The 8,207-nt window shown below is 34.3% G+C and overlaps 1 pseudogene; it reads left to right on the top strand.

Annotated features, from left to right (window-relative positions):
• Nucleotides 1–1,596: 1,596 nt before the first annotated feature.
• Nucleotides 1,597–1,666, top strand: LOC112304628 (U2 spliceosomal RNA; annotated as a pseudogene).
• The last annotated feature ends 6,541 nt before the right edge of the window (nucleotides 1,667–8,207 follow it).

Here is an 8,207-nt window from a genome sequence, read left to right as displayed (position 1 = left end):
GTCATACCACTACCGCTTGGTTTATGTATTCCAGGTGTCCCAGGAACTAGGGAAAGAACTTGAGGAGGCTCAGATCTGGGAATATTTGTCCTGTGTCTTACAGGAACATCCAGATTCGGGAGGCATCAACTTATGAATGAGAGGAAAGATCACGTGCAACATGAGGTAACCATATGCCCAGAGCCTTTGCTAGACATTTTATTTTTCTAGATAATTGGTCTTATGAGAAATGGAATGGGCAATAGATGGTATCTTAATCTTCAAAGCTTTAAGCTTCAGTAACTCAACTAGTATACATTTAATGCTCTATTTCTTTCCAGGGGAGAGGGAAAGCTAATTCTCTACACCAAGAAATGAGGTGGAAAGGGGGTGCAGTAGACAGGAGGCTCTTTAAATGGTGAAAAAGTGGTAGTCCAAAAAATTAAAGCCAGAAAACGTACAGGATATATGGAGAATTCAATTCAACTTGACTCAATAAACTTGTATGATTTCATTCGGAGATCATATCAGGATATTATTAGCAAAGAATAACCAAACTGATCATTTGAATAAAAACTACATATATGTAACTGAATTATAAGGAATATATGTATAGAAACTGCCTTTGTAAATTAGGATGTTCCCTGTTTTGTAATTTTCATGAAAAACTAAGCGTGGTCATGTGGACTGTAGTAAATACCAGATTCCCGATACTTGGCACTTCTGATCCTGGATCCCTATATTATGAAAACCTAGGTAAAGTTTTCAGAAACTCTGGTTTAAACCAAATTAAGACTCATAGCCCTATATTGTAATTTCTGGAAACCAGCAACAATTCCATTCCAGATTGTAGAGATAAATACTGTTAAGTAGGCGAAGCTGTCTATAACCAGGTAAGAGTAGAGGAAAAAATATGGGTCTTGAGGATACTTAATGAATATTGAAGGAATGCGATTTAGTGAACCATAAAGTCCTTTTATTCTTATTGTAGGGTTAAATTGCTAATATGAGTTAAGGGTTGTGTGAGGCGACATCAACCAAGACGTTCTGGCTACTGTCTCTCCCCCATCTATAAATAAGGTGAAAGTAGGATTTTTTGTTTGCCTGCTTGTTTTGTTTTCTTTTTAATTCCACCTGTGGTCAGGGGCAGATTGTGATTGCAATATATGAAAATAAAGTTACCAGGATTTAAAATAGCGTTCATGGGAGTTTAAAAAACTAAAAGGTCTTAAGACCTCTGACAAAATTTAACCACTGCTATTTATTTATTTATTTATTTATTTATTTTTCTGGTGGGGTGGGGGAGAGTGGTGGGGAGAGAATGGAGACAACTGTATTTGAATAACAATAAAAATAAATAAATAAATGGCATTAACCACTGCTATTTGAAAATATGTATGTTATTTGGAGGATTTTTAAAAAAGTGTTGATTGTTGTGTGTTTGTTATATGATAATATGTATACCAGTTATTAATATGTATGTATATTTAAATATTTTAAGCATATAGATGATAAACTTAATAAGTATATTATGCAATTAAATGTTATTCTTTTTATATTATAAAAACATTATAAAATGTCATTTTTCTTAATTTTATTATAATTGATCTTATAAAAATTTCTTCTTGGCCTTTTGGCTAAGATCAAGTGTAGTAATTGATCTTATAAATAATGTTTTTTAATTTTTAAATTTATTTTGATTTAATCTTTATTGTATTTTTTTTCTGTTATCATTTAGTCCCCTTATACCCTCCTCCTCCCAGCAATCACCACACTGTTGTCCATGTCCATGAGTCCTTTTTCCTTTTTGCTCAATTCCATCATCCCCTACCCACCCCTCCACTACCTGTCATCTGCTTTCTATGAGTCTGTCTCTGGCTTATTAGTTCAGTTTGTTCACTAGATTCCACATATGAGTGAAATCATATGGTATTTGTCTTTCTTTGACAAGCTTATTTATCTTAGCATAATGTTCTCCAGGTCCATCCATACTGTTGCAAAATGTAACATTTTCTTCATTTCTATGGTCATAGTGTAAATGTCCCATAGTTGTTTTATCCACTCATCTACTGATGGACACTTGGGCTGCTTCCGTATCTTGGTGATAATAAGTAATGCTGCAATGAACATAGGGATGCTTATGTTCTTTCACATTAGTATTTCGAGTTCCTTTTGATATATTCCCACAAGTGGGATCACTGGGTCAAAAGGCACATCTGTTTTTAATTTTTTGACTTATCTCTATACTGCTTTCCCCAGTCACTTCACTAGTCTTCATTCCCACTAACAGTGCAAAAGCGTTCCCCTTTCTCCACATCCTCACCAGCACTTGTTGTTTGTTGACTTATTGGTGGTAGCCTTTCTGACAGGTGTGAGATAGTATCTCATGTGGTTTTAATTTGCATTTATCTGATAATTAGTGACACTGAGCATCTTTTCATATGTCTATTGGCCATCTGTATGTCCTCTTTGGAGAAGTGTCTATTCAGGTCCTTTGCCTACTTTTTTACTGGGTTGTTTGTTTTTCTTTTGGGTGTTGAGTTTTGTAAGTACTTTATAAATTTTGGATATTAAACCCTTATCAGATGTATCGGGGAGTATACTCTGCCATTCTGTGGGTTGTCTTTTTATTTTGTTGATGATTTCCTTTGCTGTGGAAAAACCTTTTAGTCTGATATAGTCTCATTTGTTTATTTTTTTTCCTTTGTTTCCCTTGCCTGGGAAGATATATCCATTAAAAATTTTTATGAGCAACATCTGAGACTTTGCTGCCTATATTTTCTTTTAGGATTTTTATGGTTTCCAGTCTAACACTTAAGTCTTTGATCCATTTTGAATTTATTCTTGTGTATGGTGTAAGAAGGTGGTCTAGTTTCATTTTTCTGCATGTATCTGTCTAATTTTCCCAACAGCATTTATTGAATAGACTATCTTTAGCCCATCGTATGTCCTTGCTTCCTCTGTTGAATGTTAATTGACTATAAAGCTGTTATTTCTGGGCTCTCTATTCTGTTCCATTGACCTATGTGTCTGTTTTTATGCCAGTACCAGGCTGTTTTGATTACTATGGCCTTATACTATAGTTTGATATCAGGTAGAGTGATTTCTCCAGCTTTGTTCTTCTTTCTCAGGTTTGCTGTTGCTACATGTGGCCTTTTGTAGTTCCATATAAATTTTTGAAATATTTATTCTAGTTCTGTGAAATACATCATTAGAATCATGATAGGAATTACATTGGACAAAATGGGTAAACTCCTAGAAACATAAAATCTTCAAAAATAAATCAGGAAGAATCAGAGATTCTGAATAGACAGATTACACCTAATGAAATTGAAGCAGTAATCAAAAAACTCCCAACAAACGAATGCCCTGGACCAGATGCCTTCACAGGTGATTTTTAGCAAACACCTCTCTGCTCAAACTATTCCATAAAATTCAAGAGTGGGGAAGGCTTACAAACTCATTTTATGAAACTAGCATTATCCTAATTCCAAAACCAGATAAAGACACTGTGAAGAAAGAAAATTATAGGCCAATATCACTGATGAACATAGACTCTAAAATCTTCAAGAAAATATTAGCAAACTGAATAGAGCAATATATCAAAAAGATCACAATACCATGATCAAGTGTGATTTATTTTGGGAATGCAAGGTTGGTACAATATTCACAAATCAATACATGTAATTCACCACATAAACAAAATGAAGGATGAAAACCACATGATCATATCAAGAGATGCAGAAAAAGCTTTTGATAAAATCCAGCACCCATTTATGATCAAAGCTCTTGGCAAAGTGGGAACAGAGGGAACATACCTAAAGATAATAAAGGCCATATATGACAAATCCACTTCCAGCATCATACTCAATGGGCAAAACCTACAAGTGTTCCCCTTATGATTGGGAACAAGACAAGGCCATCTTCTTTCCCCTCTCTTATTCAACATTGTTCTAGAAGTACCAGCCATAGCAATCAGACAAGAAGACGAAATAAAAGGCATCCCAAATGGAAAGGAAGAAGTAAAACTGTCTTTATTTGCATGACATGATACTGTACATAAAGAACCCCAAAGACTCCACCAAGAAACAACTAGAACTGATAAATGAATTCAGCAAAGTAGCAGGACACAAAATTAATATTCAAAAATCAGTTGCATTTTTATATGCCAATAATGAACTAACAAAAAGTGATATTAAAAAATATTCCCATTCACAGTTGCTTCAAAAATAATAAAATACCTAGGAATAAGCCTCACCAAGGATGTAAAAGACCTGTACACAGAAAATTATAAGACACTGAAGAATGAAATGGAAGAAAATACAAATAAGTAGAATCAATAACATATTCATGGATAGGAAGAATTAACATCATTAAAATGTGTATGCTACCCAGAGCAATCTATAGGGTCAATGCAGTCTCTGCCAAGATTCCAATGATGTATTTCACAGCTTCTTCATTTGTTAAAGTTTTATGAAATTTCATACATGAGCCAGGCTAAGCACATGTTTCCAATGGTGAGTATTTTAAAGCAAAGTAGTATAAGTGCATATGTACTTGTATTCATTTTTCAGTTTACCCCTTTCCTTAAATCATTTTGCTTGCTTGAGATGCAAGCTTGACAACTCTGGAATTCCTGTTCAGATATGTCTTTTTCATAAAAAACTTGGTTCATGACAATGAATAAGGAACATAGGCTTCAGAGTCCAGTAGATGGGTTTCTGAGTACAAACTTGTCAGAATTATGTGAGCTATAGAGTGTGAAGCCCAGTGTACACTATAGATATTAGCAAGTGATAAAAATTATTGCTGCTTGAATTTCTTTGGAGGTGGTCGCTTTCCCCTGGTAGGTGCCTCCGTATCTCAGATCAGCAGATTGAATATGTGTGTGTGTGCACGCACACGTGTACATTCGAGTTTTCTCACTCTCATGTCAGTGATAACAAAACAAAATAGGAACTGATTGACATAAGTAAACTAAGTTATCTCAAATCACGTCACACGATATCAGCATATCACATAAGGAAAATAAAACATAAGCAATTTCACTCTCTGAAATACCCTTTGTCATCGCTCATGTCCTTGGATACACTTGGAAGAATTTTAATCATATAGTCCTTCTGAGATTTCTGCGGTATGCTCTACTTATTAGCGTATGCTCTAGTTCTTTGATAAATGAAAGGCCATTAGTCATGAAGTATTACATTCCAGAATTAACCCTTATCTGGAATCTGAACTCATTTCTTTATTTGGAAGTCAGCATAACACCCATACCACAGCTTTAACTTCAATACATTTGTCTGCATCGCTGAGATAGATTTTTCTTTATTTTACTGATTTTTTTCTCCAGTCAGAAACAAAGTCATATCCTAGAAAATCATCACTTCTTATACTCTTCCATTTTCACAAAAACCAGAGGAAAAACAATCTACTTTCAATATGAGAAGCTGAACGCAAGCTGTTTTCTGGAGTTCTTAATGAAAAAAGAAATAATCGTGCTATTACTCATACTAGTTGTGAATTATTTTCTTTACATGAATAAAACAATGGAACAAAAGTTACTTGTAATTCTTTTTTCTTCACATCAGGATCATTTATTTCTGCTGCTGTCACAGATATGAAGAATGACTCACCTATCTAATTTTCCTAAGCTTGGACTAAAAAAAAAATTAAATATACAAAAAAATATCTTTGGCATTCCCACTCACCACATTTTTTGATGACTCTTAACATCATTTCCCCCACTTATTCACACTTATTTTTGTCACCATTTTGATTTCTTTGGAGCTTTAAAACTTTGATGCACTTAACTATCTCATATGCATTGATCTGTATTTCCATGCAGACTTCAGCTCTACTTTCATTTGTTACTCACTCAATATTCTCTAGATTATTGTGATCTGAATGCTGTTTAACTTCTCACACAGCAGATTCGATGTGTTTGGTAAATTAGATTCTCGGGGGAATGTATAAGAGTTTGAAAAATAAAACTGTCTAATATGACCTTCTTTGAATCTCCTAAGCCAATGAGTTTCAGCCTTATTAGACACAACTCCCTTAAACAATTTTTACTGCTTGAAGTTAAGTCCAAAGACAATATAGCTTACCTGCCTCATAAAAAAATCAACACAACACCTTAAATGTAATGCAGAACAGATAAAAAAATTATAATAAAATAATTTGTATTTTAATGCACAAATGCTCAGCATTACTATTCTAGAAAACACAGTGAAGCAGTCAGATTTTCACATATAAGCAGAGTCATTTAGTATCCAACAATTAGAAGTGTGAACTGATAGTGATGAATTGTATTGAATTGACAATTGTACTGCACAACTAATACCTAGGTACAGTAATATGCAAGTAACATTGCCATCAATGATACGATATGGTGAACAACTCTTTAAAAAGTCGTGAACAACATTAATAAAAGCAGGCAACACACTTTTTGTTAAGTAGCTGCCTTTTTTCTTGGAAAGCTAGGTGTATTAAAACTGCTGCTTCTGATTAAGATGACTGTGGAAAATGGTAGCTTAACTGAAATTCTACTCATCAGCCAGCTACCCATAAATCTCTAAAAACAAGTGTACTTAACACTCTTGCTGAAACTCTGTTGGTTCTGAATGTTTTTCTAAAGTAAAACCTATTTTGATTATTTAAAATTTAATAAAATTTAATCAAATTTTAAATTTCATTTTTGAATATAGAATGTAAAAAGTTTATGTTTGAGTAATGTAAATATTTGCCATAATCAAAGTAGAAATGAAATATATATTATAATTTAACATCCAATAATATTTTTGAGCATCTAGTCATTTAAAGTGCTGTCAGAGGACCCTGGCCAATGGGGATCAGTTGGTTGGAACATTGTTCTGTAACCGAAAGGTCATTGGTTCAAATCCTGGTCAGAGTACATGCCTAGGCTGCAGGTTCCATCCTCAGTTGGGAAGTGTGTAGGAGGCAACCAGTTGATGTTTCTCACATGGGTGTTTCTCTCTCCCTCTTTCTCTTTCTCTCCCCATCTCAAATGAGAATGAAAATAAAATAAACCTTAAAACAAATAAAGTGCTATCAGAGGGTTAAATCCTGTAAATATACTTTTGGACCAACAATGGGTCAGTCACATAGAGTTGGAAATTAGTGATTTCCCAAGAACACAATGCAAACGTCTTTATTTTCCTCATGGAAATACAATCCATTAAGCACCATACAGCATAAGTACCTTCAATTATTTTCTTTTAGTATCCCAAGTTAATTCCATTATTTTAAGTTATCTATTTGTCAAGAATTTAAAATGCATTAAAAAAATAAAATCTTCATTTACATGACAATGTTACAGGCACACAAAGTGACAAAGCCACATTATTTATAGTAAATGCTTTAATAATGGAATGTGTACTGAAAAGCCTCTATTGAGTTCCTTTATCCACTCTCCTAATACATTCAATGCTGTTATATGCCAAGGAACCTCTTGTAATATAATTTAAACACAAAAAAGTACTCTTAAAATGTACTTTTTAAAGACCATTTAGCTTACTAAATTATACAGTACTTTGTGTTATAAGTAGACCTTGTTTGTAATTCCTATCCGAAAAACATTTGCAAGATTACTCATGATGAAACTGATAATCATTTCTGAACTGAAGGTCAGCAGTTTTGGTGAAGTTTGCATTCAAACTCCTTAACAAAAATGTAATTACACCAATATAACTAGCAGTTATAATTCATTACAAATGTATTATTAGTAAAATTACTAATAAAGATTAAAACAATATTTCTTCAGTCACTTATGCTGGTGCAGTGTTAGTTCTATTAGACCGCGCCTTGAAAGTCAGATGCACCTCTTTAATAATTAGTCAGATTTCCATCTCTGCAAGGCCCACCATGCAGACGGATGCTCGCAGCTGCTTGTTAAACTTCTGACATTGAAAGAAAACCCTGATCACAAGCATGCACCCTTCCGCAGTGCTTACCACAGGCTGTGGATCCCAGCATGGGTTTCTCTTGGCCCTTAACCAAAAAGCTGTAGTTTTGCAAGTGGAAAAATATGTCCTCTTTTCAGCAACATGGCCCCAAAGCATGCACTGGGGACAGGAGCCCTGCCAAGCTGTTCTGAACAAAGGCTTTTCTCTAATGAGTCCATTCATTGAACCCCCAAGATCTAGACCCTGAAAAAAAGCAAGTCACGTGGTTGGGGGCCTGCTGCTGCTATCTTTCAATTCCACCAG

The sequence above is a fragment of the Desmodus rotundus genome, chromosome 1 (genome assembly GCF_022682495.2).
Source record: "Desmodus rotundus isolate HL8 chromosome 1, HLdesRot8A.1, whole genome shotgun sequence".
In the NCBI taxonomy this organism is placed as follows: domain Eukaryota; kingdom Metazoa; phylum Chordata; class Mammalia; order Chiroptera; family Phyllostomidae; genus Desmodus; species Desmodus rotundus.
Note: the sequence above shows the minus strand (reverse complement) of the source record. Positions and strands in the feature narration are given on the sequence as shown.